Raw genomic sequence first — 26,812 nt, forward strand, 5'->3', positions numbered from 1 at the left:
CCTTTGGGGAGCGAGGACTGGAATGGAGAACCGCTTCCTTATTCTTTAAGTCAGTGTGAGAAAAAGAGGTGAGAAGTTGTCTGCGTGACCCGAGTGATGCAAGGTGGTCTGCATAATACAAGAATCCGCACATGCATACTGGCGTAACAAGACCGAGAAGGTCCTTTAACACAAAAGCTAAATCTCTTTGTTAATTCGACAACACAATCGCGGCCAGTGCAAAGGTGCAAGCCCAGAGGAGGGACGGCCTCTTTGCATCAAGCCGGTCATTCGCAGCTATGCTCGTCATTCTTGAAAGGCCAGGGGAATTAGCTCAAATGGTAGAGCGCTCGCTTAGCATGCGAGAGGTAGCGGGATCGATGCCCGCATTCTCCAAGTTGGCTCCTGCCCTTTTACTCACACATCCCTAAATCAGTGGTTTTCAACCCTTTCCTGGAGGCATCCCTGCCCTGCACATTTTGCATTTCCCCTCATCTAACACACCGGTTTCAAATCATCAGCTCATTAATAGAGACTGCAAGACCTGATTTGGGTGTGTCTAATAAGGGAGACATACGAAATATTCAGGACAGGGTTGCCTCCAGGAAAGGTTTGAAAACCATTGCCCTAAAGAGACCGACTGAGCACTGACGCAATGCTGCGACACTCCCACGTTAGCTTTTTTTGGGGCTCACAGCTGCCAAAAAGTATTTCAGACATGGTCCTGTGCAAATTGGTTGCAAAACATTGCCATTTTACACACAGTTCCCTAAAGCAGTGGTTTTCAAACCTGTCCTGGAGGCACCCCTGCCCTACACATTTTGAATGTTTCCCTCATCTATCACACCTGTTTCAAATCATCAACTCTTTTATAGAGACCGCAAGACCTTATTTGGGTGTGTCTAATAAGGCAGACAATCAAACTGTGCAGGGCAGGGGTGCCTCCAGGACAGGTTTGAGAACCAGTGCCCTAAAGAGACCGACTGGGCATCGATGCAAAGCTGCCACAGTCTCTACGTTAGTTAATTTTTTTGGACTCAAAGCTGCCAAAAAGTATTTCAGACATGGTCCTGCGCAAATTGGTTGCAAAAAGTGGTCCCACCGCGATTTGAACTCAGATCACTGGATTCAGAGTGCTAACCATTACACCATGAAACCTTACCTGGAGCAGCCGTTGCGCACAGGGCCACAAAGACTGTCACCAGTGACAACCTAGTGCTGTTTTTATCTTTTCCTGCGGCAGGAAAGCACACAGGTTCCACCGAGATTCGAACTCAGATCACTGGATTCAAAGCCCAGAGTGCTGACCATTACACCATGGAACCGAAACTGCTTGTTTGGTGGCCAACTGGGAAACAGATAGCTCCGCAGCAGTGGGGAAGCAGTTATACAGAGAAGTTGGAACCCAGTGATTTTTGGTCACTGGCCCGCCTCAAAAAACGGAAAAGAGTGGGAGATTTTGCCGAAACCCGGGATCGAACCAGGCACCTTTAGATCTTCAGTCTAACGCTCTCCCAACTGAGCTATTTCGGCCACAACAAGCTCCTGCTTAGCAAGCAGGGATTTCAGTGAGATCACCCTACTCTTTGTCACAGGAGAAGAGCAGAGCAGAGATGAGCCCCCAGACAATAAAAACAGCTGGCCAGTACGGGGATCGAACCCGCAACCTTGGCGTTATTAGCACCACGCTCTAACCATCTGAGCTAACCGGCCTCCCTTAGCCATCTGTCTCTACCCGATTGAATAAAAAACTGCCTCAATGTTAGTGAACGCAATGAGACAACAAAGCTTCCTGTTTTATCCCGACCAAGGGCTCGTCCGGGATTTGAACCCGGGACCTCTCGCACCCAAAGCGAGAATCATACCCCTAGACCAACGAGCCTTCCTGTGCTGGGCCGAGAAAAAAGAGCTAGTGCAGCATCAATAAAAGAAGGAACATGAACTAACGTGGAAGCAATCAAAGACCTCGAGACAGTGTTAAAGGCTAACGAACGCAAGTTGGCCTCTTAACTGACCTAAAAATGTGGCTGTATCTAACATGTAGAGGGATGTTAGGGAGGACAGCTGAAACTGTCAGATGTCACTTAGACCAGCGGTTCTCAATTCTAGTCCTCGAGCCCCCTGCTCTTCAGATTTTGTATGTTTCTCGTATAGCTTCAGACTTTTGTTCCATTCAAACGTAAGTGCCCTGAGAAGTGGACATCACATGACATCCCTCCGTGATTCAAGTTCAGAGCGTATGTGTACGTTCAGTTCAAAGTGACTAGCACAGAGGTGTACAGAGGTATACAGAGGTATATGATGTCACACTTGTCCATGTGTGAAGACGTTGCGCAGCGCAAATCCGTGAACCAATGTTCCAAAGAGAAGTAAACTTCGACGGATTTCCCCTGCTCAGGGAGTGGGGAGCAATGAACACTGTGTAGGGACCATGTCAATCGCAAGGAGCTCACTTCTAATGAGCTGATTATCCAAATCAGGTGTGCTAACAAAGAGAGACATGCAAAATATGCAGACCTTTGGGGAGCGAGGACTGGAATGGAGAACCGCTTCCTTATTCTTTAAGTCAGTGTGAGAAAAAGAGGTGAGAAGTTGTCTGCGTGACCCGAGTGATGCAAGGTGGTCTGCATAATACAAGAATCCGCACATGCATACTGGCGTAACAAGACCGAGAAGGTCCTTTAACACAAAAGCTAAATCTCTTTGTTAATTCGACAACACAATCGCGGCCAGTGCAAAGGTGCAAGCCCAGAGGAGGGACGGCCTCTTTGCATCAAGCCGGTCATTCGCAGCTATGCTCGTCATTCTTGAAAGGCCAGGGGAATTAGCTCAAATGGTAGAGCGCTCGCTTAGCATGCGAGAGGTAGCGGGATCGATGCCCGCATTCTCCAAGTTGGCTCCTGCCCTTTTACTCACACATCCCTAAATCAGTGGTTTTCAACCCTTTCCTGGAGGCATCCCTGCCCTGCACATTTTGCATTTCCCCTCATCTAACACACCAGTTTCAAATCATCAGCTCATTAATAGAGACTGCAAGACCTGATTTGGGTGTGTCTAATAAGGGAGACATACGAAATGTTCAGGACAGGGTTGCCTCCAGGAAAGGTTTGAAAACCATTGCCCTAAAGAGACCGACTGAGCACTGACGCAATGCTGCGACACTCCCACGTTAGCTTTTTTTGGGGCTCACAGCTGCCAAAAAGTATTTCAGACATGGTCCTGTGCAAATTGGTTGCAAAACATTGCCATTTTACACACAGTTCCCTAAAGCAGTGGTTTTCAAACCTGTCCTGGAGGCACCCCTGCCCTACACATTTTGAATGTTTCCCTCATCTATCACACCTGTTTCAAATCATCAACTCTTTTATAGAGACCGCAAGACCTTATTTGGGTGTGTCTAATAAGGCAGACAATCAAACTGTGCAGGGCAGGGGTGCCTCCAGGACAGGTTTGAGAACCAGTGCCCTAAAGAGACCGACTGGGCATCGATGCAAAGCTGCCACAGTCTCTACGTTAGTTAATTTTTTTGGACTCAAAGCTGCCAAAAAGTATTTCAGACATGGTCCTGCGCAAATTGGTTGCAAAAAGTGGTCCCACCGCGATTTGAACTCAGATCACTGGATTCAGAGTGCTAACCATTACACCATGAAACCTTACCTGGAGCAGCCGTTGCGCACAGGGCCACAAAGACTGTCACCAGTGACAACCTAGTGCTGTTTTTATCTTTTCCTGCGGCAGGAAAGCACACAGGTTCCACCGAGATTCGAACTCAGATCACTGGATTCAAAGCCCAGAGTGCTGACCATTACACCATGGAACCGAAACTGCTTGTTTGGTGGCCAACTGGGAAACAGATAGCTCCGCAGCAGTGGGGAAGCAGTTATACAGAGAAGTTGGAACCCAGTGATTTTTGGTCACTGGCCCGCCTCAAAAAACGGAAAAGAGTGGGAGATTTTGCCGAAACCCGGGATCGAACCAGGCACCTTTAGATCTTCAGTCTAACTCTCTCCCAACTGAGCTATTTCGGCCACAACAAGCTCCTGCTTAGCAAGCAGGGATTTCAGTGAGATCACCCTACTCTTTGTCACAGGAGAAGAGCAGAGCAGAGATGAGCCCCCAGACAATAAAAACAGCTGGCCAGTACGGGGATCGAACCCGCGACCTTGGCGTTATTAGCACCACGCTCTAACCATCTGAGCTAACCGGCCTCCCTTAGCCATCTGTCTCTACCCGATTGAATAAAAAACTGCCTCAATGTCAGTGAACGCAATGAGACAACAAAGCTTCACGTTTTATCCCGACCAAGGGCTCGTCCGGGATTTGAACCCGGGACCTCTCGCACCCAAAGCGAGAATCATACCCCTAGACCAACGAGCCTTCCTGTGCTGGGCCGAGAAAAAAGAGCTAGTGCAGCATCAATAAAAGAAGGAACATGAACTAACGTGGAAGCAATCAAAGACCTCGAGACAGTGTTAAAGGCTAACGAACGCAAGTTGGCCTCTTAACTGACCTAAAAAGGTGGCTGTATCTAACATGTAGAGGGATGTTAGGGAGGACAGCTGAAACTGTCAGATGTCACTTAGACCAGCGGTTCTCAATTCCAGTCCTCGAGCCCCCTGCTCTTCAGATTTTGTATGTTTCTCGTATAGCTTCAGACATTTGTTCCATTCAAACGTAAGTGCCCTGAGAAGTGGACATCACATGACATCCCTCCGTGATTCAAGTTCAGAGCGTATGTGTACGTTCAGTTCAAAGTGACTAACACAGAGGTGTACAGAGGTATACAGAGGTATATGATGTCACACTTGTCCATGTGTGAAGACGTTGCGCAGCGCAAATCCGTGAACCAATGTTCCAAAGTGAAGTAAACTTCGACGGATTTCCCCTGCTCAGGGAGTGGGGAGCAATGAACACTGTGTAGGGACCATGTCAATCGCAAGGAGCTCACTTCTAATGAGCTGATTATCCAAATCAGGTGTGCTAACAAAGAGAGACATGCAAAATATGCAGACCTTTGGGGAGCGAGGACTGGAATGGAGAACCGCTTCCTTATTCTTTAAGTCAGTGTGAGAAAAAGAGGTGAGAAGTTGTCTGCGTGACCCGAGTGATGCAAGGTGGTCTGCATAATACAAGAATCCGCACATGCATACTGGCGTAACAAGACCGAGAAGGTCCTTTAACACAAAAGCTAAATCTCTTTGTTAATTCGACAACACAATCGCGGCCAGTGCAAAGGTGCAAGCCCAGAGGAGGGACGGCCTCTTTGCATCAAGCCGGTCATTCGCAGCTATGCTCGTCATTCTTGAAAGGCCAGGGGAATTAGCTCAAATGGTAGAGCGCTCGCTTAGCATGCGAGAGGTAGCGGGATCGATGCCCGCATTCTCCAAGTTGGCTCCTGCCCTTTTACTCACACATCCCTAAATCAGTGGTTTTCAACCCTTTCCTGGAGGCATCCCTGCCCTGCACATTTTGCATTTCCCCTCATCTAACACACCGGTTTCAAATCATCAGCTCATTAATAGAGACTGCAAGACCTGATTTGGGTGTGTCTAATAAGGGAGACATACGAAATATTCAGGACAGGGTTGCCTCCAGGAAAGGTTTGAAAACCATTGCCCTAAAGAGACCGACTGAGCACTGACGCAATGCTGCGACACTCCCACGTTAGCTTTTTTTGGGGCTCACAGCTGCCAAAAAGTATTTCAGACATGGTCCTGTGCAAATTGGTTGCAAAACATTGCCATTTTACACACAGTTCCCTAAAGCAGTGGTTTTCAAACCTGTCCTGGAGGCACCCCTGCCCTACACATTTTGAATGTTTCCCTCATCTATCACACCTGTTTCAAATCATCAACTCTTTTATAGAGACCGCAAGACCTTATTTGGGTGTGTCTAATAAGGCAGACAATCAAACTGTGCAGGGCAGGGGTGCCTCCAGGACAGGTTTGAGAACCAGTGCCCTAAAGAGACCGACTGGGCATCGATGCAAAGCTGCCACAGTCTCTACGTTAGTTAATTTTTTTGGACTCAAAGCTGCCAAAAAGTATTTCAGACATGGTCCTGCGCAAATTGGTTGCAAAAAGTGGTCCCACCGCGATTTGAACTCAGATCACTGGATTCAGAGTGCTAACCATTACACCATGAAACCTTACCTGGAGCAGCCGTTGCGCACAGGGCCACAAAGACTGTCACCAGTGACAACCTAGTGCTGTTTTTATCTTTTCCTGCGGCAGGAAAGCACACAGGTTCCACCGAGATTCGAACTCAGATCACTGGATTCAAGGCCCAGAGTGCTGACCATTACACCATGGAACCGAAACTGCTTGTTTGGTGGCCAACTGGGAAACAGATAGCTCCGCAGCAGTGGGGAAGCAGTTATACAGAGAAGTTGGAACCCAGTGATTTTTGGTCACTGGCCCGCCTCAAAAAACGGAAAAGAGTGGGAGATTTTGCCGAAACCCGGGATCGAACCAGGCACCTTTAGATCTTCAGTCTAACGCTCTCCCAACTGAGCTATTTCGGCCACAACAAGCTCCTGCTTAGCAAGCAGGGATTTCAGTGAGATCACCCTACTCTTTGTCACAGGAGAAGAGCAGAGCAGAGATGAGCCCCCAGACAATAAAAACAGCTGGCCAGTACGGGGATCGAACCCGCGACCTTGGCGTTATTAGCACCACGCTCTAACCATCTGAGCTAACCGGCCTCCCTTAGCCATCTGTCTCTACCCGATTGAATAAAAAACTGCCTCAATGTTAGTGAACGCAATGAGACAACAATGCTTCCCGTTTTATCCCGACCAAGGGCTCGTCCGGGATTTGAACCCGGGACCTCTCGCACCCAAAGCGAGAATCATACCCCTAGACCAACGAGCCTTCCTATGCTGGGCAGAGAAAAAAGAGCTAGTGCAGCATCAATAAAAGAAGGAACATGAACTAACGTGGAAGCAATCAAAGACCTCGAGACAGTGTTAAAGGCTAACGAACGCAAGTTGGCCTCTTAACTGACCTAAAAATGTGGCTGTATCTAACATGTAGAGGGATGTTAGGGAGGACAGCTGAAACTGTCAGATGTCACTTAGACCAGCGGTTCTCAATTCCAGTCCTCGAGCCCCCTGCTCTTCAGATTTTGTATGTTTCTCGTATAGCTTCAGACTTTTGTTCCATTCAAACGTAAGTGCCCTGAGAAGTGGACATCACATGACATCCCTCCGTGATTCAAGTTCAGAGCGTATGTGTACGTTCAGTTCAAAGTGACTAGCACAGAGGTGTACAGAGGTATACAGAGGTATATGATGTCACACTTGTCCATGTGTGAAGACGTTGCGCAGCGCAAATCCGTGAACCAATGTTCCAAAGAGAAGTAAACTTCGACGGATTTCCCCTGCTCAGGGAGTGGGGAGCAATGAACACTGTGTAGGGACCATGTCAATCGCAAGGAGCTCACTTCTAATGAGCTGATTATCCAAATCAGGTGTGCTAACAAAGAGAGACATGCAAAATATGCAGACCTTTGGGGAGCGAGGACTGGAATGGAGAACCGCTTCCTTATTCTTTAAGTCAGTGTGAGAAAAAGAGGTGAGAAGTTGTCTGCGTGACCCGAGTGATGCAAGGTGGTCTGCATAATACAAGAATCCGCACATGCATACTGGCGTAACAAGACCGAGAAGGTCCTTTAACACAAAAGCTAAATCTCTTTGTTAATTCGACAACACAATCGCGGCCAGTGCAAAGGTGCAAGCCCAGAGGAGGGACGGCCTCTTTGCATCAAGCCGGTCATTCGCAGCTATGCTCGTCATTCTTGAAAGGCCAGGGGAATTAGCTCAAATGGTACAGCGCTCGCTTAGCATGCGAGAGGTAGCGGGATCGATGCCCGCATTCTCCAAGTTGGCTCCTGCCCTTTTACTCACACATCCCTAAATCAGTGGTTTTCAACCCTTTCCTGGAGGCATCCCTGCCCTGCACATTTTGCATTTCCCCTCATCTAACACACCAGTTTCAAATCATCAGCTCATTAATAGAGACTGCAAGACCTGATTTGGGTGTGTCTAATAAGGGAGACATACGAAATGTTCAGGACAGGGTTGCCTCCAGGAAAGGTTTGAAAACCATTGCCCTAAAGAGACCGACTGAGCACTGACGCAATGCTGCGACACTCCCACGTTAGCTTTTTTTGGGGCTCACAGCTGCCAAAAAGTATTTCAGACATGGTCCTGTGCAAATTGGTTGCAAAACATTGCCATTTTACACACAGTTCCCTAAAGCAGTGGTTTTCAAACCTGTCCTGGAGGCACCCCTGCCCTACACATTTTGAATGTTTCCCTCATCTATCACACCTGTTTCAAATCATCAACTCTTTTATAGAGACCGCAAGACCTTATTTGGGTGTGTCTAATAAGGCAGACAATCAAACTGTGCAGGGCAGGGGTGCCTCCAGGACAGGTTTGAGAACCAGTGCCCTAAAGAGACCGACTGGGCATCGATGCAAAGCTGCCACAGTCTCTACGTTAGTTAATTTTTTTGGACTCAAAGCTGCCAAAAAGTATTTCAGACATGGTCCTGCGCAAATTGGTTGCAAAAAGTGGTCCCACCGCGATTTGAACTCAGATCACTGGATTCAGAGTGCTAACCATTACACCATGAAACCTTACCTGGAGCAGCCGTTGCGCACAGGGCCACAAAGACTGTCACCAGTGACAACCTAGTGCTGTTTTTATCTTTTCCTGCGGCAGGAAAGCACACAGGTTCCACCGAGATTCGAACTCAGATCACTGGATTCAAAGCCCAGAGTGCTGACCATTACACCATGGAACCGAAACTGCTTGTTTGGTGGCCAACTGGGAAACAGATAGCTCCGCAGCAGTGGGGAAGCAGTTATACAGAGAAGTTGGAACCCAGTGATTTTTGGTCACTGGCCCGCCTCAAAAAACGGAAAAGAGTGGGAGATTTTGCCGAAACCCGGGATCGAACCAGGCACCTTTAGATCTTCAGTCTAACGCTCTCCCAACTGAGCTATTTCGGCCACAACAAGCTCCTGCTTAGCAAGCAGGGATTTCAGTGAGATCACCCTACTCTTTGTCACAGGAGAAGAGCAGAGCAGAGATGAGCCCCCAGACAATAAAAACAGCTGGCCAGTACGGGGATCGAACCCGCGACCTTGGCGTTATTAGCACCACGCTCTAACCATCTGAGCTAACCGGCCTCCCTTAGCCATCTGTCTCTACCCGATTGAATAAAAAACTGCCTCAATGTCAGTGAACGCAATGAGACAACAAAGCTTCACGTTTTATCCCGACCAAGGGCTCGTCCGGGATTTGAACCCGGGACCTCTCGCACCCAAAGCGAGAATCATACCCCTAGACCAACGAGCCTTCCTGTGCTGGGCCGAGAAAAAAGAGCTAGTGCAGCATCAATAAAAGAAGGAACATGAACTAACGTGGAAGCAATCAAAGACCTCGAGACAGTGTTAAAGGCTAACGAACGCAAGTTGGCCTCTTAACTGACCTAAAAAGGTGGCTGTATCTAACATGTAGAGGGATGTTAGGGAGGACAGCTGAAACTGTCAGATGTCACTTAGACCAGCGGTTCTCAATTCCAGTCCTCGAGCCCCCTGCTCTTCAGATTTTGTATGTTTCTCGTATAGCTTCAGACATTTGTTCCATTCAAACGTAAGTGCCCTGAGAAGTGGACATCACATGACATCCCTCCGTGATTCAAGTTCAGAGCGTATGTGTACGTTCAGTTCAAAGTGACTAACACAGAGGTGTACAGAGGTATACAGAGGTATATGATGTCACACTTGTCCATGTGTGAAGACGTTGCGCAGCGCAAATCCGTGAACCAATGTTCCAAAGTGAAGTAAACTTCGACGGATTTCCCCTGCTCAGGGAGTGGGGAGCAATGAACACTGTGTAGGGACCATGTCAATCGCAAGGAGCTCACTTCTAATGAGCTGATTATCCAAATCAGGTGTGCTAACAAAGAGAGACATGCAAAATATGCAGACCTTTGGGGAGCGAGGACTGGAATGGAGAACCGCTTCCTTATTCTTTAAGTCAGTGTGAGAAAAAGAGGTGAGAAGTTGTCTGCGTGACCTGAGTGATGCAAGGTGGTCTGCATAATACAAGAATCCGCACATGCATACTGGCGTAACAAGACCGAGAAGGTCCTTTAACACAAAAGCTAAATCTCTTTGTTAATTCGACAACACAATCGCGGCCAGTGCAAAGGTGCAAGCCCAGAGGAGGGACGGCCTCTTTGCATCAAGCCGGTCATTCGCAGCTATGCTCGTCATTCTTGAAAGGCCAGGGGAATTAGCTCAAATGGTAGAGCGCTCGCTTAGCATGCGAGAGGTAGCGGGATCGATGCCCGCATTCTCCAAGTTGGCTCCTGCCCTTTTACTCACACATCCCTAAATCAGTGGTTTTCAACCCTTTCCTGGAGGCATCCCTGCCCTGCACATTTTGCATTTCCCCTCATCTAACACACCGGTTTCAAATCATCAGCTCATTAATAGAGACTGCAAGACCTGATTTGGGTGTGTCTAATAAGGGAGACATACGAAATATTCAGGACAGGGTTGCCTCCAGGAAAGGTTTGAAAACCATTGCCCTAAAGAGACCGACTGAGCACTGACGCAATGCTGCGACACTCCCACGTTAGCTTTTTTTGGGGCTCACAGCTGCCAAAAAGTATTTCAGACATGGTCCTGTGCAAATTGGTTGCAAAACATTGCCATTTTACACACAGTTCCCTAAAGCAGTGGTTTTCAAACCTGTCCTGGAGGCACCCCTGCCCTACACATTTTGAATGTTTCCCTCATCTATCACACCTGTTTCAAATCATCAACTCTTTTATAGAGACCGCAAGACCTTATTTGGGTGTGTCTAATAAGGCAGACAATCAAACTGTGCAGGGCAGGGGTGCCTCCAGGACAGGTTTGAGAACCAGTGCCCTAAAGAGACAGACTGGGCATCGATGCAAAGCTGCCACAGTCTCTACGTTAGTTAATTTTTTTGGACTCAAAGCTGCCAAAAAGTATTTCAGACATGGTCCTGCGCAAATTGGTTGCAAAAAGTGGTCCCACCGCGATTTGAACTCAGATCACTGGATTCAGAGTGCTAACCATTACACCATGAAACCTTACCTGGAGCAGCCGTTGCGCACAGGGCCACAAAGACTGTCACCAGTGACAACCTAGTGCTGTTTTTATCTTTTCCTGCGGCAGGAAAGCACACAGGTTCCACCGAGATTTGAACTCAGATCACTGGATTCAAAGCCCAGAGTGCTGACCATTACACCATGGAACCGAAACTGCTTGTTTGGTGGCCAACTGGAAAACAGATAGCTCCGCAGCAGTGGGGAAGCAGTTATACAGAGAAGTTGGAACCCAGTGATTTTTGGTCACTGGCCCGCCTCAAAAAACGGAAAAGAGTGGGAGATTTTGCCGAAACCCGGGATCGAACCAGGGACCTTTAGATCTTCAGTCTAACGCTCTCCCAACTGAGCTATTTCGGCCACAACAAGCTCCTGCTTAGCAAGCAGGGATTTCAGTGAGATCACCCTACTCTTTGTCACAGGAGAAGAGCAGAGCAGAGATGAGCCCCCAGACAATAAAAACAGCTGGCCAGTACGGGGATCGAACCCGCGACCTTGGCATTATTAGCACCACGCTCTAACCATCTGAGCTAACCGGCCTCCCTTAGCCATCTGTCTCTACCCGATTGAATAAAAAACTGCCTCAATGTCAGTGAACGCAATGAGACAACAAAGCTTCCCGTTTTATCCCGACCAAGGGCTCGTCCGGGATTTGAACCCGGGACCTCTCGCACCCAAAGCGAGAATCATACCCCTAGACCAACGAGCCTTCCTGTGCTGGGCCGAGAAAAAAGAGCTAGTGCAGCATCAATAAAAGAAGGAACATGAACTAACGTGGAAGCAATCAAAGACCTCGAGACAGTGTTAAAGGCTAACGAACGCAAGTTGGCCTCTTAACTGACCTAAAAATGTGGCTGTATCTAACATGTAGAGGGATGTTAGGGAGGACAGCTGAAACTGTCAGATGTCACTTAGACCAGCGGTTCTCAATTCCAGTCCTCGAGCCCCCTGCTCTTCAGATTTTGTATGTTTCTCGTATAGCTTCAGACTTTTGTTCCATTCAAACGTAAGTGCCCTGAGAAGTGGACATCACATGACATCCCTCCGTGATTCAAGTTCAGAGCGTATGTGTACGTTCAGTTCAAAGTGACTAGCACAGAGGTGTACAGAGGTATACAGAGGTATATGATGTCACACTTGTCCATGTGTGAAGACGTTGCGCAGCGCAAATCCGTGAACCAATGTTCCAAAGAGAAGTAAACTTCGACGGATTTCCCCTGCTCAGGGAGTGGGGAGCAATGAACACTGTGTAGGGACCATGTCAATCGCAAGGAGCTCACTTCTAATGAGCTGATTATCCAAATCAGGTGTGCTAACAAAGAGAGACATGCAAAATATGCAGACCTTTGGGGAGCGAGGACTGGAATGGAGAACCGCTTCCTTATTCTTTAAGTCAGTGTGAGAAAAAGAGGTGAGAAGTTGTCTGCGTGACCCGAGTGATGCAAGGTGGTCTGCATAATACAAGAATCCGCACATGCATACTGGCGTAACAAGACCGAGAAGGTCCTTTAACACAAAAGCTAAATCTCTTTGTTAATTCGACAACACAATCGCGGCCAGTGCAAAGGTGCAAGCCCAGAGGAGGGACGGCCTCTTTGCATCAAGCCGGTCATTCGCAGCTATGCTCGTCATTCTTGAAAGGCCAGGGGAATTAGCTCAAATGGTAGAGCGCTCGCTTAGCATGCGAGAGGTAGCGGGATCGATGCCCGCATTCTCCAAGTTGGCTCCTGCCCTTTTACTCACACATCCCTAAATCAGTGGTTTTCAACCCTTTCCTGGAGGCATCCCTGCCCTGCACATTTTGCATTTCCCCTCATCTAACACACCAGTTTCAAATCATCAGCTCATTAATAGAGACTGCAAGACCTGATTTGGGTGTGTCTAATAAGGGAGACATACGAAATGTTCAGGACAGGGTTGCCTCCAGGAAAGGTTTGAAAACCATTGCCCTAAAGAGACCGACTGAGCAGTGACGCAATGCTGCGACACTCCCACGTTAGCTTTTTTTGGGGCTCACAGCTGCCAAAAAGTATTTCAGACATGGTCCTGTGCAAATTGGTTGCAAAACATTGCCATTTTACACACAGTTCCCTAAAGCAGTGGTTTTCAAACCTGTCCTGGAGGCACCCCTGCCCTACACATTTTGAATATTTCCCTCATCTATCACACCTGTTTCAAATCATCAACTCTTTTATAGAGACCGCAAGACCTTATTTGGGTGTGTCTAATAAGGCAGACAATCAAACTGTGCAGGGCAGGGGTGCCTCCAGGACAGGTTTGAGAACCAGTGCCCTAAAGAGACCGACTGGGCATCGATGCAAAGCTGCCACAGTCTCTACGTTAGTTAATTTTTTTGGACTCAAAGCTGCCAAAAAGTATTTCAGACATGGTCCTGCGCAAATTGGTTGCAAAAAGTGGTCCCACCGCGATTTGAACTCAGATCACTGGATTCAGAGTGCTAACCATTACACCATGAAACCTTACCTGGAGCAGCCGTTGCGCACAGGGCCACAAAGACTGTCACCAGTGACAACCTAGTGCTGTTTTTATCTTTTCCTGCGGCAGGAAAGCACACAGGTTCCACCGAGATTCGAACTCAGATCACTGGATTCAAAGCCCAGAGTGCTGACCATTACACCATGGAACCGAAACTGCTTGTTTGGTGGCCAACTGGGAAACAGATAGCTCCGTGGCAGTGGGGAAGCAGTTATACAGAGAAGTTGGAACCCAGTGATTTTTGGTCACTGGCCCGCCTCAAAAAACGGAAAAGAGTGGGAGATTTTGCCGAAACCCGGGATCGAACCAGGGACCTTTCGATGTCTAACGCTCTCCCAACTGAGCTATTTCGGCCACAACAAGCTCCTGCTTAGCAAGCAGGGATTTCAGTGAGATCACCCTACTCTTTGTCACAGGAGAAGAGCAGAGCAGAGATGAGCCCCCAGACAATAAAAACAGCTGGCCAGTACGGGGATCGAACCCGCGACCTTGGCGTTATTAGCACCACGCTCTAACCATCTGAGCTAACCGGCCTCCCTTAGCCATCTGTCTCTACCCGATTGAATAAAAAACTGCCTCAATGTCAGTGAACGCAATGAGACAACAAAGCTTCACGTTTTATCCCGACCAAGGGCTCGTCCGGGATTTGAACCCGGGACCTCTCGCACCCAAAGCGAGAATCATACCCCTAGACCAACGAGCCTTCCTGTGCTGTGCCGAGAAAAAAGAGCTAGTGCAGCATCAATAAAAGAAGGAACATGAACTAACGTGGAAGCAATCAAAGACCTCGAGACAGTGTTAAAGGCTAACGAACGCAAGTTGGCCTCTTAACTGACCTAAAAAGGTGGCTGTATCTAACATGTAGAGGGATGTTAGGGAGGACAGCTGAAACTGTCAGATGTCACTTAGACCAGCGGTTCTCAATTCCAGTCCTCGAGCCCCCTGCTCTTCAGATTTTGTATGTTTCTCGTATAGCTTCAGACATTTGTTCCATTCAAACGTAAGTGCCCTGAGAAGTGGACATCACATGACATCCCTCCGTGATTCAAGTTCAGAGCGTATGTGTACGTTCAGTTCAAAGTGACTAACACAGAGGTGTACAGAGGTATACAGAGGCCGGTCATTCGCAGCTATGCTCGTCATTCTTGAAAGGCCAGGGGAATTAGCTCAAATGGTAGAGCGCTCGCTTAGCATGCGAGAGGTAGGGGGATCGATGCCCGCATTCTCCAAGTTGGCTCCTGCCCTTTTACTCACACATCCCTAAATCAGTGGTTTTCAACCCTTTCCTGGAGGCATCCCTGCCCTGCACATTTTGCATTTCCCCTCATCTAACACACCAGTTTCAAATCATCAGCTCATTAATAGAGACTGCAAGACCTGATTTGGGTGTGTCTAATAAGGGAGACATACGAAATGTTCAGGACAGGGTTGCCTCCAGGAAAGGTTTGAAAACCATTGCCCTAAAGAGACCGACTGAGCACTGACGCAATGCTGCGACACTCCCACGTTAGCTTTTTTTGGGGCTCACAGCTGCCAAAAAGTATTTCAGACATGGTCCTGTGCAAATTGGTTGCAAAACATTGCCATTTTACACACAGTTCCCTAAAGCAGTGGTTTTCAAACCTGTCCTGGAGGCACCCCTGCCCTACACATTTTGAATGTTTCCCTCATCTATCACACCTGTTTCAAATCATCAACTCTTTTATAGAGACCGCAAGACCTTATTTGGGTGTGTCTAATAAGGCAGACAATCAAACTGTGCAGGGCAGGGGTGCCTCCAGGACAGGTTTGAGAACCAGTGCCCTAAAGAGACCGACTGGGCATCGATGCAAAGCTGCCACAGTCTCTACGTTAGTTAATTTTTTTGGACTCAAAGCTGCCAAAAAGTATTTCAGACATGGTCCTGCGCAAATTGGTTGCAAAAAGTGGTCCCACCGCGATTTGAACTCGGATCACTGGATTCAGAGTGCTAACCATTACACCATGAAACCTTACCTGGAGCAGCCGTTGCTCACAGGGCCACAAAGACTGTCACCAGTGACAACCTAGTGCTGTTTTTATCTTTTCCTGCGGCAAGAAAGCACACAGGTTCCACCGAGATTCGAACTCAGATCACTGGATTCAAAGCCCAGAGTGCTGACCATTACACCATGGAACCGAAACTGCTTGTTTGGTGGCCAACTGGGAAACAGATAGCTCCGTGGCAGTGGGGAAGCAGTTATACAGAGAAGTTGGAACCCAGTGATTTTTGGTCACTGGCCCGCCTCAAAAAACGGAAAAGAGTGGGAGATTTTGCCGAAACCCGGGATCGAACCAGGGACCTTTAGATCTTCAGTCTAACGCTCTCCCAACTGAGCTATTTCGGCCACTGCTTAGCAAGCAGGGATTTCAGTGAGATCACCCTACTCTTTGTCACAGGAGAAGAGCAGAGCAGAGATGAGCCCCCAGACAATAAAAACAGCTGGCCAGTACGGGGATCGAACCCGCGACCTTGGCGTTATTAGCACCACGCTCTAACCATCTGAGCTAACCGGCCTCCCTTAGCCATCTGTCTCTACCCGATTGAATAAAAAACTGCCTCAATGTCAGTGAACGCAATGAGACAACAAAGCTTCACGTTTTATCCCGACCAAGGGCTCGTCCGGGATTTGAACCCGGGACCTCTCGCACCCAAAGCGAGAATCATACCCCTAGACCAACGAGCCTTCCTGTGCTGTGCCGAGAAAAAAGAGCTAGTGCAGCATCAATAAAAGAAGGAACATGAACTAACGTGGAAGCAATCAAAGACCTCGAGACAGTGTTAAAGGCTAACGAACGCAAGTTGGCCTCTTAACTGACCTAAAAAGGTGGCTGTATCTAACATGTAGAGGGATGTTAGGGAGGACAGCTGAAACTGTCAGATGTCACTTAGACCAGCGGTTCTCAATTCCAGTCCTCGAGCCCCCTGCTCTTCAGATTTTGTATGTTTCTCGTATAGCTTCAGACATTTGTTCCATTCAAACGTAAGTGCCCTGAGAAGTGGACATCACATGACATCCCTCCGTGATTCAAGTTCAGAGCGTATGTGTACGTTCAGTTCAAAGTGACTAACACAGAGGTGTACAGAGGTGTACAGAGGTATATGATGTCACACTTGTCCATGTGTGAAGACGTTGCGCAGCGCAAATCCGTGAACCAATGTTCCAAAGTGAAGTAAACTTCGACGGATTTCCCCTGCTCAGGGAGTGGGGAGCAATGAACACTGTGTAGGGACCATGTCAATCGCAAGGAGCTCACTTCTAATGAGCTGATTATCCAAATCAGGTGTGCTAACAAAGAGAGACATGCAAAATATGCAGACCTTTGGGGAGCGAGGACTGGAATGGAGAACCGCTTCCTTATTCTTTAAGTCAGTGTGAGAAAAAGAGGTGAGAAGTTGTCTGCGTGACCCGAGTGATGCAAGGTGGTCTGCATAATACAAGAATCCGCACATGCATACTGGCGTAACAAGACCGAGAAGGTCCTTTAACACAAAAGCTAAATCTCTTTGTTAATTCGACAACACAATCGCGGCCAGTGCAAAGGTGCAAGCCCAGAGGAGGGACGGCCTCTTTGCATCAAGCCGGTCATTCGCAGCTATGATCGTCATTCTTGAAAGGCCAGGGGAATTAGCTCAAATGGTAGAGCGCTCGCTTAGCATGCGAGAGGTAGCGGGATCGATGCCCGCATTCTCCAAGTTGGCTCCTGCCCTTTTACTCACACATCCCTAAATCAGTGGTTTTCAACCCTTTCCTGGAGGCATCCCTGCCCTGCACATTTTGCATTTCCCCTCATCTAACACACCAGTTTCAAATCATCAGCTCATTAATAGAGACTGCAAGACCTGATTTGGGTGTGTCTAATAAGGGAGACATACGAAATGTTCAGGACAGGGTTGCCTCCAGGAAAGGTTTGAAAACCATTGCCCTAAAGAGACCGACTGAGCACTGACGCAATGCTGCGACACTCCCACGTTAGCTTTTTTTGGGGCTCACAGCTGCCAAAAAGTATTTCAGACATGGTCCTGTGCAAATTGGTTGCAAAACATTGCCATTTTACACACAGTTCCCTAAAGCAGTGGTTTTCAAACCTGTCCTGGAGGCACCCCTGCCCTACACATTTTGAATGTTTCCCTCATCTATCACACCTGTTTCAAATCATCAACTCTTTTATAGAGACCGCAAGACCTTATTTGGGTGTGTCTAATAAGGCAGACAATCAAACTGTGCAGGGCAGGGGTGCCTCCAGGACAGGTTTGAGAACCAGTGCCCTAAAGAGACCGACTGGGCATCGATGCAAAGCTGCCACAGTCTCTACGTTAGTTAATTTTTTTGGACTCAAAGCTGCCAAAAAGTATTTCAGACATGGTCCTGCGCAAATTGGTTGCAAAAAGTGGTCCCACCACGATTTGAACTCAGATCACTGGATTCAGAGTGCTAACCATTACACCATGAAACCTTACCTGGAGCAGCCGTTGCGCACAGGGCCACAAAGACTGTCACCAGTGACAACCTAGTGCTGTTTTTATCTTTTCCTGCGGCAGGAAAGCACACAGGTTCCACCGAGATTCGAACTCAGATCACTGGATTCAAAGCCCAGAGTGCTGACCATTACACCATGGAACCGAAACTGCTTGTTTGGTGGCCAACTGGGAAACAGATAGCTCCGCAGCAGTGGGGAAGCAGTTATACAGAGAAGTTGGAACCCAGTGATTTTTGGTCACTGGCCCGCCTCAAAAAACGGAAAAGAGTGGGAGATTTTGCCGAAACCCGGGATCGAACCAGGCACCTTTAGATCTTCAGTCTAACGCTCTCCCAACTGAGCTATTTCGGCCACAACAAGCTCCTGCTTAGCAAGCAGGGATTTCAGTGAGATCACCCTACTCTTTGTCACAGGAGAAGAGCAGAGCAGAGATGAGCCCCCAGACAATAAAAACAGCTGGCCAGTACGGGGATCGAACCCGCGACCTTGGCGTTATTAGCACCACGCTCTAACCATCTGAGCTAACCGGCCTCCCTTAGCCATCTGTCTCTACCCGATTGAATAAAAAACTGCCTCAATGTCAGTGAACGCAATGAGACAACAAAGCTTCCCGTTTTATCCCGACCAAGGGCTCGTCCGGGATTTGAACCCGGGACCTCTCGCACCCAAAGCGAGAATCATACCCCTAGACCAACGAGCCTTCCTGTGCTGGGCCGAGAAAAAAGAGCTAGTGCAGCATCAATAAAAGAAGGAACATGAACTAACGTGGAAGCAATCAAAGACCTCGAGACAGTGTTAAAGGCTAACGAACGCAAGTTGGCCTCTTAACTGACCTAAAAATGTGGCTGTATCTAACATGTAGAGGGATGTTAGGGAGGACAGCTGAAACTGTCAGATGTCACTTAGACCAGCGGTTCTCAATTCCAGTCCTCGAGCCCCCTGCTCTTCAGATTTTGTATGTTTCTCGTATAGCTTCAGACTTTTGTTCCATTCAAACGTAAGTGCCCTGAGAAGTGGACATCACATGACATCCCTCCGTGATTCAAGTTCAGAGCGTATGTGTACGTTCAGTTCAAAGTGACTAGCACAGAGGTGTACAGAGGTATACAGAGGTATATGATGTCACACTTGTCCATGTGTGAAGACGTTGCGCAGCGCAAATCCGTGAACCAATGTTCCAAAGAGAAGTAAACTTCGACGGATTTCCCCTGCTCAGGGAGTGGGGAGCAATGAACACTGTGTAGGGACCATGTCAATCGCAAGGAGCTCACTTCTAATGAGCTGATTATCCAAATCAGGTGTGCTAACAAAGAGAGACATGCAAAATATGCAGACCTTTGGGGAGCGAGGACTGGAATGGAGAACCGCTTCCTTATTCTTTAAGTCAGTGTGAGAAAAAGAGGTGAGAAGTTGTCTGCGTGACCCGAGTGATGCAAGGTGGTCTGCATAATACAAGAATCCGCACATGCATACTGGCGTAACAAGACCGAGAAGGTCCTTTAACACAAAAGCTAAATCTCTTTGTTAATTCGACAACACAATCGCGGCCAGTGCAAAGGTGCAAGCCCAGAGGAGGGACGGCCTCTTTGCATCAAGCCGGTCATTCGCAGCTATGCTCGTCATTCTTGAAAGGCCAGGGGAATTAGCTCAAATGGTAGAGCGCTCGCTTAGCATGCGAGAGGTAGCGGGATCGATGCCCGCATTCTCCAAGTTGGCTCCTGCCCTTTTACTCACACATCCCTAAATCAGTGGTTTTCAACCCTTTCCTGGAGGCATCCCTGCCCTGCACATTTTGCATTTCCCCTCATCTAACACACCAGTTTCAAATCATCAGCTCATTAATAGAGACTGCAAGACCTGATTTGGGTGTGTCTAATAAGGGAGACATACGAAATGTTCAGGACAGGGTTGCCTCCAGGAAAGGTTTGAAAACCATTGCCCTAAAGAGACCGACTGAGCACTGACGCAATGCTGCGACACTCCCACGTTAGCTTTTTTTGGGGCTCACAGCTGCCAAAAAGTATTTCAGACATGGTCCTGTGCAAATTGGTTGCAAAACATTGCCATTTTACACACAGTTCCCTAAAGCAGTGGTTTTCAAACCTGTCCTGGAGGCACCCCTGCCCTACACATTTTGAATGTTTCCCTCATCTATCACACCTGTTTCAAATCATCAACTCTTTTATAGAGACCGCAAGACCTTATTTGGGTGTGTCTAATAAGGCAGACAATCAAACTGTGCAGGGCAGGGGTGCCTCCAGGACAGGTTTGAGAACCAGTGCCCTAAAGAGACCGACTGGGCATCGATGCAAAGCTGCCACAGTCTCTACGTTAGTTAATTTTTTTGGACTCAAAGCTGCCAAAAAGTATTTCAGACATGGTCCTGCGCAAATTGGTTGCAAAAAGTGGTCCCACCGCGATTTGAACTCAGATCACTGGATTCAGAGTGCTAACCATTACACCATGAAACCTTACCTGGAGCAGCCGTTGCGCACAGGGCCACAAAGACTGTCACCAGTGACAACCTAGTGCTGTTTTTATCTTTTCCTGCGGCAGGAAAGCACACAGGTTCCACCGAGATTCGAACTCAGATCACTGGATTCAAAGCCCAGAGTGCTGACCATTACACCATGGAACCGAAACTGCTTGTTTGGTGGCCAACTGGGAAACAGATAGCTCCGCAGCAGTGGGGAAGCAGTTATACAGAGAAGTTGGAACCCAGTGATTTTTGGTCACTGGCCCGCCTCAAAAAACGGAAAAGAGTGGGAGATTTTGCCGAAACCCGGGATCGAACCAGGCACCTTTAGATCTTCAGTCTAACGCTCTCCCAACTGAGCTATTTCGGCCACAACAAGCTCCTGCTTAGCAAGCAGGGATTTCAGTGAGATCACCCTACTCTTTGTCACAGGAGAAGAGCAGAGCAGAGATGAGCCCCCAGACAATAAAAACAGCTGGCCAGTACGGGGATCGAACCCGCGACCTTGGCGTTATTAGCACCACGCTCTAACCATCTGAGCTAACCGGCCTCCCTTAGCCATCTGTCTCTACCCGATTGAATAAAAAACTGCCTCAATGTCAGTGAACGCAATGAGACAACAAAGCTTCACGTTTTATCCCGACCAAGGGCTCGTCCGGGATTTGAACCCGGGACCTCTCGCACCCAAAGCGAGAATCATACCCCTAGACCAACGAGCCTTCCTGTGCTGGGCCGAGAAAAAAGAGCTAGTGCAGCATCAATAAAAGAAGGAACATGAACTAACGTGGAAGCAATCAAAGACCTCGAGACAGTGTTAAAGGCTAACGAACGCAAGTTGGCCTCTTAACTGACCTAAAAATGTGGCTGTATCTAACATGTAGAGGGATGTTAGGGAGGACAGCTGAAACTGTCAGATGTCACTTAGACCAGCGGTTCTCAATTCCAGTCCTCGAGCCCCCTGCTCTTCAGATTTTGTATGTTTCTCTTATAGCTTCAGACATTTGTTCCATTCAAACGTAAGTGCCCTGAGAAGTGGACATCACATGACATCCCTCCGTGATTCAAGTTCAGAGCGTATGTGTACGTTCAGTTCAAAGTGACTAACACAGAGGTGTACAGAGGTATACAGAGGTATATGATGTCACACTTGTCCATGTGTGAAGACGTTGCGCAGCGCAAATCCGTGAACCAATGTTCCAAAGTGAAGTAAACTTCGACGGATTTCCCCTGCTCAGGGAGTGGGGAGCAATGAACACTGTGTAGGGACCATGTCAATCGCAAGGAGCTCACTTCTAATGAGCTGATTATCCAAATCAGGTGTGCTAACAAAGAGAGACATGCAAAATATGCAGACCTTTGGGGAGCGAGGACTGGAATGGAGAACCGCTTCCTTATTCTTTAAGTCAGTGTGAGAAAAAGAGGTGAGAAGTTGTCTGCGTGACCCGAGTGATGCAAGGTGGTCTGCATAATACAAGAATCCGCACATGCATACTGGCGTAACAAGACCGAGAAGGTCCTTTAACACAAAAGCTAAATCTCTTTGTTAATTCGACAACACAATCGCGGCCAGTGCAAAGGTGCAAGCCCAGAGGAGGGACGGCCTCTTTGCATCAAGCCGGTCATTCGCAGCTATGATCGTCATTCTTGAAAGGCCAGGGGAATTAGCTCAAATGGTAGAGCGCTCGCTTAGCATGCGAGAGGTAGCGGGATCGATGCCCGCATTCTCCAAGTTGGCTCCTGCCCTTTTACTCACACATCCCTAAATCAGTGGTTTTCAACCCTTTCCTGGAGGCATCCCTGCCCTGCACATTTTGCATTTCCCCTCATCTAACACACCAGTTTCAAATCATCAGCTCATTAATAGAGACTGCAAGACCTGATTTGGGTGTGTCTAATAAGGGAGACATACGAAATGTTCAGGACAGGGTTGCCTCCAGGAAAGGTTTGAAAACCATTGCCCTAAAGAGACCGACTGAGCACTGACGCAATGCTGCGACACTCCCACGTTAGCTTTTTTTGGGGCTCACAGCTGCCAAAAAGTATTTCAGACATGGTCCTGTGCAAATTGGTTGCAAAACATTGCCATTTTACACACAGTTCCCTAAAGCAGTGGTTTTCAAACCTGTCCTGGAGGCACCCCTGCCCTACACATTTTGAATGTTTCCCTCATCTATCACACCTGTTTCAAATCATCAACTCTTTTATAGAGACCGCAAGACCTTATTTGGGTGTGTCTAATAAGGCAGACAATCAAACTGTGCAGGGCAGGGGTGCCTCCAGGACAGGTTTGAGAACCAGTGCCCTAAAGAGACCGACTGGGCATCGATGCAAAGCTGCCACAGTCTCTACGTTAGTTAATTTTTTTGGACTCAAAGCTGCCAAAAAGTATTTCAGACATGGTCCTGCGCAAATTGGTTGCAAAAAGTGGTCCCACCGCGATTTGAACTCAGATCACTGGATTCAGAGTGCTAACCATTACACCATGAAACCTTACCTGGAGCAGCCGTTGCGCACAGGGCCACAAAGACTGTCACCAGTGACAACCTAGTGCTGTTTTTATCTTTTCCTGCGGCAGGAAAGCACACAGGTTCCACCGAGATTCGAACTCAGATCACTGGATTCAAAGCCCAGAGTGCTGACCATTACACCATGGAACCGAAACTGCTTGTTTGGTGGCCAACTGGGAAACAGATAGCTCCGCAGCAGTGGGGAAGCAGTTATACAGAGAAGTTGGAACCCAGTGATTTTTGGTCACTGGCCCGCCTCAAAAAACGGAAAAGAGTGGGAGATTTTGCCGAAACCCGGGATCGAACCAGGCACCTTTAGATCTTCAGTCTAACGCTCTCCCAACTGAGCTATTTCGGCCACAACAAGCTCCTGCTTAGCAAGCAGGGATTTCAGTGAGATCACCCTACTCTTTGTCACAGGAGAAGAGCAGAGCAGAGATGAGCCCCCAGACAATAAAAACAGCTGGCCAGTACGGGGATCGAACCCGCGACCTTGGCGTTATTAGCACCACGCTCTAACCATCTGAGCTAACCGGCCTCCCTTAGCCATCTGTCTCTACCCGATTGAATAAAAAACTGCCTCAATGTCAGTGAACGCAATGAGACAACAAAGCTTCACGTTTTATCCCGACCAAGGGCTCGTCCGGGATTTGAACCCGGGACCTCTCGCACCCAAAGCGAGAATCATACCCCTAGACCAACGAGCCTTCCTGTGCTGGGCCGAGAAAAAAGAGCTAGTGCAGCATCAATAAAAGAAGGAACATGAACTAACGTGGAAGCAATCAAAGACCTCGAGACAGTGTTAAAGGCTAACGAACGCAAGTTGGCCTCTTAACTGACCTAAAAATGTGGCTGTATCTAACATGTAGAGGGATGTTAGGGAGGACAGCTGAAACTGTCAGATGTCACTTAGACCAGCGGTTCTCAATTCCAGTCCTCGAGCCCCCTGCTCTTCAGATTTTGTATGTTTCTCTTATAGCTTCAGACATTTGTTCCATTCAAACGTAAGTGCCCTGAGAAGTGGACATCACATGACATCCCTCCGTGATTCAAGTTCAGAGCGTATGTGTACGTTCAGTTCAAAGTGACTAACACAGAGGTGTACAGAGGTATACAGAGGTATATGATGTCACACTTGTCCATGTGTGAAGACGTTGCGCAGCGCAAATCCGTGAACCAATGTTCCAAAGTGAAGTAAACTTCGACGGATTTCCCCTGCTCAGGGAGTGGGGAGCAATGAACACTGTGTAGGGACCATGTCAATCGCAAGGAGCTCACTTCTAATGAGCTGATTATCCAAATCAGGTGTGCTAACAAAGAGAGACATGCAAAATATGCAGACCTTTGGGGAGCGAGGACTGGAATGGAGAACCGCTTCCTTATTCTTTAAGTCAGTGTGAGAAAAAGAGGTGAGAAGTTGTCTGCGTGACCCGAGTGATGCAAGGTGGTCTGCATAATACAAGAATCCGCACATGCATACTGGCGTAACAAGACCGAGAAGGTCCTTTAACACAAAAGCTAAATCTCTTTGTTAATTCGACAACACAATCGCGGCCAGTGCAAAGGTGCAAGCCCAGAGGAGGGACGGCCTCTTTGCATCAAGCCGGTCATTCGCAGCTATGATCGTCATTCTTGAAAGGCCAGGGGAATTAGCTCAAATGGTAGAGCGCTCGCTTAGCATGCGAGAGGTAGCGGGATCGATGCCCGCATTCTCCAAGTTGGCTCCTGCCCTTTTACTCACACATCCCTAAATCAGTGGTTTTCAACCCTTTCCTGGAGGCATCCCTGCCCTGCACATTTTGCATTTCCCCTCATCTAACACACCAGTTTCAAATCATCAGCTCATTAATAGAGACTGCAAGACCTGATTTGGGTGTGTCTAATAAGGGAGACATACGAAATGTTCAGGACAGGGTTGCCTCCAGGAAAGGTTTGAAAACCATTGCCCTAAAGAGACCGACTGAGCACTGACGCAATGCTGCGACACTCCCACGTTAGCTTTTTTTGGGGCTCACAGCTGCCAAAAAGTATTTCAGACATGGTCCTGTGCAAATTGGTTGCAAAACATTGCCATTTTACACACAGTTCCCTAAAGCAGTGGTTTTCAAACCTGTCCTGGAGGCACCCCTGCCCTACACATTTTGAATGTTTCCCTCATCTATCACACCTGTTTCAAATCATCAACTCTTTTATAGAGACCGCAAGACCTTATTTGGGTGTGTCTAATAAGGCAGACAATCAAGCTGTGCAGGGCAGGGGTGCCTCCAGGACAGGTTTGAGAACCAGTGCCCTAAAGAGACCGACTGGGCATCGATGCAATGCTGCCACAGTCTCTACGTTAGTTAATTTTTTTGGACTCAAAGCTGCCAAAAAGTATTTCAGACATGGTCCTGCGCAAATTGGTTGCAAAAAGTGGTCCCACCGCGATTTGAACTCGGATCACTGGATTCAGAGTGCTAACCATTACACCATGAAACCTTACCTGGAGCAGCCGTTGCTCACAGGGCCACAAAGACTGTCACCAGTGACAACCTAGTGCTGTTTTTATCTTTTCCTGCGGCAAGAAATCACACAGGTTCCACCGAGATTCGAACTCAGATCGCTGGATTCAAAGCCCAGAGTGCTGACCATTACACCATGGAACCGAAACTGCTTGTTTGGTGGCCAACTGGGAAACAGATAGCTCCGTGGCAGTGGGGAAGCAGTTATACAGAGAAGTTGGAACCCAGTGATTTTTGGTCACTGGCCCGCCTCAAAAAACGGAAAAGAGTGGGAGATTTTGCCGAAACCCGGGATCGAACCAGGGACCTTTAGATCTTCAGTCTAACGCTCTCCCAACTGAGCTATTTCGGCCACAACAAGCTCCTGCTTAGCAAGCAGGGATTTCAGTGAGATCACCCTACTCTTTGTCACAGGAGAAGAGCAGAGCAGAGATGAGCCCCCAGACAATAAAAACAGCTGGCCAGTACGGGGATCGAACCCGCGACCTTGGCGTTATTAGCACCACGCTCTAACCATCTGAGCTAACCGGCCTCCCTTAGCCATCTGTCTCTACCCGATTGAATAAAAAACTGCCTCAATGTCAGTGAACGCAATGAGACAACAAAGCTTCCCGTTTTATCCCGACCAAGGGCTCGTCCGGGATTTGAACCCGGGACCTCTCGCACCCAAAGCGAGAATCATACCCCTAGACCAACGAGCCTTCCTGTGCTGGGCCGAGAAAAAAGAGCTAGTGCAGCATCAATAAAAGAAGGAACATGAACTAACGTGGAAGCAATCAAAGACCTCGAGACAGTGTTAAAGGCTAACGAACGCAAGTTGGCCTCTTAACTGACCTAAAAATGTGGCTGTATCTAACATGTAGAGGGATGTTAGGGAGGACAGCTGAAACTGTCAGATGTCACTTAGACCAGCGGTTCTCAATTCCAGTCCTCGAGCCCCCTGCTCTTCAGATTTTGTATGTTTCTCGTATAGCTTCAGACTTTTGTTCCATTCAAACGTAAGTGCCCTGAGAAGTGGACATCACATGACATCCCTCCGTGATTCAAGTTCAGAGCGTATGTGTACGTTCAGTTCAAAGTGACTAGCACAGAGGTGTACAGAGGTATACAGAGGTATATGATGTCACACTTGTCCATGTGTGAAGACGTTGCGCAGCGCAAATCCGTGAACCAATGTTCCAAAGAGAAGTAAACTTCGAC

The 26,812-nt window shown here is 48.1% G+C and overlaps 52 non-coding genes across 52 annotated transcripts; 9 read left to right on the forward strand and 43 right to left on the reverse strand.

Annotated features, from left to right (window-relative positions):
- The first annotated feature begins 302 nt into the window (after positions 1–302).
- Positions 303–375, forward strand: trnaa-agc (transfer RNA alanine (anticodon AGC)). Its single transcript has one exon. It is a non-coding gene; the product is annotated as a tRNA-Ala (tRNA).
- An 857-nt stretch (positions 376–1,232) lies between these two features.
- trnaq-uug (transfer RNA glutamine (anticodon UUG)) lies at positions 1,233–1,304 on the reverse strand. Its single transcript has one exon. It is a non-coding gene; the product is annotated as a tRNA-Gln (tRNA).
- A 135-nt stretch (positions 1,305–1,439) lies between these two features.
- On the reverse strand, positions 1,440–1,512 carry trnaf-gaa (transfer RNA phenylalanine (anticodon GAA)). Its single transcript has one exon. It is a non-coding gene; the product is annotated as a tRNA-Phe (tRNA).
- Positions 1,513–1,618: 106 nt separating this feature from the next.
- Positions 1,619–1,692, reverse strand: trnai-aau (transfer RNA isoleucine (anticodon AAU)). Its single transcript has one exon. It is a non-coding gene; the product is annotated as a tRNA-Ile (tRNA).
- A 97-nt stretch (positions 1,693–1,789) lies between these two features.
- On the reverse strand, positions 1,790–1,861 carry trnap-ugg (transfer RNA proline (anticodon UGG)). The gene has a single exon. It is a non-coding gene; the product is annotated as a tRNA-Pro (tRNA).
- Positions 1,862–2,797: 936 nt separating this feature from the next.
- trnaa-agc (transfer RNA alanine (anticodon AGC)) lies at positions 2,798–2,870 on the forward strand. The gene has a single exon. It is a non-coding gene; the product is annotated as a tRNA-Ala (tRNA).
- Positions 2,871–3,727: 857 nt separating this feature from the next.
- Positions 3,728–3,799, reverse strand: trnaq-uug (transfer RNA glutamine (anticodon UUG)). The gene has a single exon. It is a non-coding gene; the product is annotated as a tRNA-Gln (tRNA).
- Positions 3,800–3,934: 135 nt separating this feature from the next.
- Positions 3,935–4,007, reverse strand: trnaf-gaa (transfer RNA phenylalanine (anticodon GAA)). Its single transcript has one exon. It is a non-coding gene; the product is annotated as a tRNA-Phe (tRNA).
- Positions 4,008–4,113: 106 nt separating this feature from the next.
- On the reverse strand, positions 4,114–4,187 carry trnai-aau (transfer RNA isoleucine (anticodon AAU)). Its single transcript has one exon. It is a non-coding gene; the product is annotated as a tRNA-Ile (tRNA).
- Positions 4,188–4,284: 97 nt separating this feature from the next.
- On the reverse strand, positions 4,285–4,356 carry trnap-ugg (transfer RNA proline (anticodon UGG)). Its single transcript has one exon. It is a non-coding gene; the product is annotated as a tRNA-Pro (tRNA).
- A 936-nt stretch (positions 4,357–5,292) lies between these two features.
- On the forward strand, positions 5,293–5,365 carry trnaa-agc (transfer RNA alanine (anticodon AGC)). The gene has a single exon. It is a non-coding gene; the product is annotated as a tRNA-Ala (tRNA).
- Positions 5,366–6,222: 857 nt separating this feature from the next.
- On the reverse strand, positions 6,223–6,294 carry trnaq-uug (transfer RNA glutamine (anticodon UUG)). The gene has a single exon. It is a non-coding gene; the product is annotated as a tRNA-Gln (tRNA).
- Positions 6,295–6,429: 135 nt separating this feature from the next.
- trnaf-gaa (transfer RNA phenylalanine (anticodon GAA)) lies at positions 6,430–6,502 on the reverse strand. The gene has a single exon. It is a non-coding gene; the product is annotated as a tRNA-Phe (tRNA).
- Positions 6,503–6,608: 106 nt separating this feature from the next.
- On the reverse strand, positions 6,609–6,682 carry trnai-aau (transfer RNA isoleucine (anticodon AAU)). Its single transcript has one exon. It is a non-coding gene; the product is annotated as a tRNA-Ile (tRNA).
- A 97-nt stretch (positions 6,683–6,779) lies between these two features.
- trnap-ugg (transfer RNA proline (anticodon UGG)) lies at positions 6,780–6,851 on the reverse strand. Its single transcript has one exon. It is a non-coding gene; the product is annotated as a tRNA-Pro (tRNA).
- Positions 6,852–8,717: 1,866 nt separating this feature from the next.
- trnaq-uug (transfer RNA glutamine (anticodon UUG)) lies at positions 8,718–8,789 on the reverse strand. Its single transcript has one exon. It is a non-coding gene; the product is annotated as a tRNA-Gln (tRNA).
- Positions 8,790–8,924: 135 nt separating this feature from the next.
- Positions 8,925–8,997, reverse strand: trnaf-gaa (transfer RNA phenylalanine (anticodon GAA)). The gene has a single exon. It is a non-coding gene; the product is annotated as a tRNA-Phe (tRNA).
- Positions 8,998–9,103: 106 nt separating this feature from the next.
- trnai-aau (transfer RNA isoleucine (anticodon AAU)) lies at positions 9,104–9,177 on the reverse strand. Its single transcript has one exon. It is a non-coding gene; the product is annotated as a tRNA-Ile (tRNA).
- A 97-nt stretch (positions 9,178–9,274) lies between these two features.
- Positions 9,275–9,346, reverse strand: trnap-ugg (transfer RNA proline (anticodon UGG)). Its single transcript has one exon. It is a non-coding gene; the product is annotated as a tRNA-Pro (tRNA).
- A 936-nt stretch (positions 9,347–10,282) lies between these two features.
- On the forward strand, positions 10,283–10,355 carry trnaa-agc (transfer RNA alanine (anticodon AGC)). Its single transcript has one exon. It is a non-coding gene; the product is annotated as a tRNA-Ala (tRNA).
- Positions 10,356–11,212: 857 nt separating this feature from the next.
- Positions 11,213–11,284, reverse strand: trnaq-uug (transfer RNA glutamine (anticodon UUG)). Its single transcript has one exon. It is a non-coding gene; the product is annotated as a tRNA-Gln (tRNA).
- Positions 11,285–11,419: 135 nt separating this feature from the next.
- trnaf-gaa (transfer RNA phenylalanine (anticodon GAA)) lies at positions 11,420–11,492 on the reverse strand. Its single transcript has one exon. It is a non-coding gene; the product is annotated as a tRNA-Phe (tRNA).
- Positions 11,493–11,598: 106 nt separating this feature from the next.
- On the reverse strand, positions 11,599–11,672 carry trnai-aau (transfer RNA isoleucine (anticodon AAU)). The gene has a single exon. It is a non-coding gene; the product is annotated as a tRNA-Ile (tRNA).
- Positions 11,673–11,769: 97 nt separating this feature from the next.
- trnap-ugg (transfer RNA proline (anticodon UGG)) lies at positions 11,770–11,841 on the reverse strand. Its single transcript has one exon. It is a non-coding gene; the product is annotated as a tRNA-Pro (tRNA).
- Positions 11,842–12,777: 936 nt separating this feature from the next.
- Positions 12,778–12,850, forward strand: trnaa-agc (transfer RNA alanine (anticodon AGC)). The gene has a single exon. It is a non-coding gene; the product is annotated as a tRNA-Ala (tRNA).
- Positions 12,851–13,707: 857 nt separating this feature from the next.
- On the reverse strand, positions 13,708–13,779 carry trnaq-uug (transfer RNA glutamine (anticodon UUG)). The gene has a single exon. It is a non-coding gene; the product is annotated as a tRNA-Gln (tRNA).
- A 309-nt stretch (positions 13,780–14,088) lies between these two features.
- On the reverse strand, positions 14,089–14,162 carry trnai-aau (transfer RNA isoleucine (anticodon AAU)). Its single transcript has one exon. It is a non-coding gene; the product is annotated as a tRNA-Ile (tRNA).
- A 97-nt stretch (positions 14,163–14,259) lies between these two features.
- trnap-ugg (transfer RNA proline (anticodon UGG)) lies at positions 14,260–14,331 on the reverse strand. The gene has a single exon. It is a non-coding gene; the product is annotated as a tRNA-Pro (tRNA).
- Positions 14,332–15,714: 1,383 nt separating this feature from the next.
- On the reverse strand, positions 15,715–15,786 carry trnaq-uug (transfer RNA glutamine (anticodon UUG)). The gene has a single exon. It is a non-coding gene; the product is annotated as a tRNA-Gln (tRNA).
- A 135-nt stretch (positions 15,787–15,921) lies between these two features.
- On the reverse strand, positions 15,922–15,994 carry trnaf-gaa (transfer RNA phenylalanine (anticodon GAA)). Its single transcript has one exon. It is a non-coding gene; the product is annotated as a tRNA-Phe (tRNA).
- A 96-nt stretch (positions 15,995–16,090) lies between these two features.
- trnai-aau (transfer RNA isoleucine (anticodon AAU)) lies at positions 16,091–16,164 on the reverse strand. The gene has a single exon. It is a non-coding gene; the product is annotated as a tRNA-Ile (tRNA).
- Positions 16,165–16,261: 97 nt separating this feature from the next.
- Positions 16,262–16,333, reverse strand: trnap-ugg (transfer RNA proline (anticodon UGG)). Its single transcript has one exon. It is a non-coding gene; the product is annotated as a tRNA-Pro (tRNA).
- Positions 16,334–17,269: 936 nt separating this feature from the next.
- On the forward strand, positions 17,270–17,342 carry trnaa-agc (transfer RNA alanine (anticodon AGC)). The gene has a single exon. It is a non-coding gene; the product is annotated as a tRNA-Ala (tRNA).
- An 857-nt stretch (positions 17,343–18,199) lies between these two features.
- On the reverse strand, positions 18,200–18,271 carry trnaq-uug (transfer RNA glutamine (anticodon UUG)). Its single transcript has one exon. It is a non-coding gene; the product is annotated as a tRNA-Gln (tRNA).
- Positions 18,272–18,406: 135 nt separating this feature from the next.
- Positions 18,407–18,479, reverse strand: trnaf-gaa (transfer RNA phenylalanine (anticodon GAA)). Its single transcript has one exon. It is a non-coding gene; the product is annotated as a tRNA-Phe (tRNA).
- Positions 18,480–18,585: 106 nt separating this feature from the next.
- trnai-aau (transfer RNA isoleucine (anticodon AAU)) lies at positions 18,586–18,659 on the reverse strand. Its single transcript has one exon. It is a non-coding gene; the product is annotated as a tRNA-Ile (tRNA).
- A 97-nt stretch (positions 18,660–18,756) lies between these two features.
- trnap-ugg (transfer RNA proline (anticodon UGG)) lies at positions 18,757–18,828 on the reverse strand. The gene has a single exon. It is a non-coding gene; the product is annotated as a tRNA-Pro (tRNA).
- A 936-nt stretch (positions 18,829–19,764) lies between these two features.
- trnaa-agc (transfer RNA alanine (anticodon AGC)) lies at positions 19,765–19,837 on the forward strand. The gene has a single exon. It is a non-coding gene; the product is annotated as a tRNA-Ala (tRNA).
- An 857-nt stretch (positions 19,838–20,694) lies between these two features.
- Positions 20,695–20,766, reverse strand: trnaq-uug (transfer RNA glutamine (anticodon UUG)). Its single transcript has one exon. It is a non-coding gene; the product is annotated as a tRNA-Gln (tRNA).
- Positions 20,767–20,901: 135 nt separating this feature from the next.
- Positions 20,902–20,974, reverse strand: trnaf-gaa (transfer RNA phenylalanine (anticodon GAA)). The gene has a single exon. It is a non-coding gene; the product is annotated as a tRNA-Phe (tRNA).
- Positions 20,975–21,080: 106 nt separating this feature from the next.
- On the reverse strand, positions 21,081–21,154 carry trnai-aau (transfer RNA isoleucine (anticodon AAU)). The gene has a single exon. It is a non-coding gene; the product is annotated as a tRNA-Ile (tRNA).
- A 97-nt stretch (positions 21,155–21,251) lies between these two features.
- trnap-ugg (transfer RNA proline (anticodon UGG)) lies at positions 21,252–21,323 on the reverse strand. The gene has a single exon. It is a non-coding gene; the product is annotated as a tRNA-Pro (tRNA).
- A 936-nt stretch (positions 21,324–22,259) lies between these two features.
- On the forward strand, positions 22,260–22,332 carry trnaa-agc (transfer RNA alanine (anticodon AGC)). Its single transcript has one exon. It is a non-coding gene; the product is annotated as a tRNA-Ala (tRNA).
- Positions 22,333–23,189: 857 nt separating this feature from the next.
- On the reverse strand, positions 23,190–23,261 carry trnaq-uug (transfer RNA glutamine (anticodon UUG)). The gene has a single exon. It is a non-coding gene; the product is annotated as a tRNA-Gln (tRNA).
- A 135-nt stretch (positions 23,262–23,396) lies between these two features.
- trnaf-gaa (transfer RNA phenylalanine (anticodon GAA)) lies at positions 23,397–23,469 on the reverse strand. The gene has a single exon. It is a non-coding gene; the product is annotated as a tRNA-Phe (tRNA).
- A 106-nt stretch (positions 23,470–23,575) lies between these two features.
- trnai-aau (transfer RNA isoleucine (anticodon AAU)) lies at positions 23,576–23,649 on the reverse strand. Its single transcript has one exon. It is a non-coding gene; the product is annotated as a tRNA-Ile (tRNA).
- Positions 23,650–23,746: 97 nt separating this feature from the next.
- On the reverse strand, positions 23,747–23,818 carry trnap-ugg (transfer RNA proline (anticodon UGG)). Its single transcript has one exon. It is a non-coding gene; the product is annotated as a tRNA-Pro (tRNA).
- A 936-nt stretch (positions 23,819–24,754) lies between these two features.
- On the forward strand, positions 24,755–24,827 carry trnaa-agc (transfer RNA alanine (anticodon AGC)). Its single transcript has one exon. It is a non-coding gene; the product is annotated as a tRNA-Ala (tRNA).
- Positions 24,828–25,684: 857 nt separating this feature from the next.
- Positions 25,685–25,756, reverse strand: trnaq-uug (transfer RNA glutamine (anticodon UUG)). The gene has a single exon. It is a non-coding gene; the product is annotated as a tRNA-Gln (tRNA).
- A 135-nt stretch (positions 25,757–25,891) lies between these two features.
- trnaf-gaa (transfer RNA phenylalanine (anticodon GAA)) lies at positions 25,892–25,964 on the reverse strand. Its single transcript has one exon. It is a non-coding gene; the product is annotated as a tRNA-Phe (tRNA).
- Positions 25,965–26,070: 106 nt separating this feature from the next.
- trnai-aau (transfer RNA isoleucine (anticodon AAU)) lies at positions 26,071–26,144 on the reverse strand. Its single transcript has one exon. It is a non-coding gene; the product is annotated as a tRNA-Ile (tRNA).
- A 97-nt stretch (positions 26,145–26,241) lies between these two features.
- On the reverse strand, positions 26,242–26,313 carry trnap-ugg (transfer RNA proline (anticodon UGG)). Its single transcript has one exon. It is a non-coding gene; the product is annotated as a tRNA-Pro (tRNA).
- Positions 26,314–26,812: the final 499 nt, after the last annotated feature.

This window comes from Carassius gibelio, chromosome B10 (genome assembly GCF_023724105.1).
Source record: "Carassius gibelio isolate Cgi1373 ecotype wild population from Czech Republic chromosome B10, carGib1.2-hapl.c, whole genome shotgun sequence".
NCBI lineage: Eukaryota > Metazoa > Chordata > Actinopteri > Cypriniformes > Cyprinidae > Carassius > Carassius gibelio.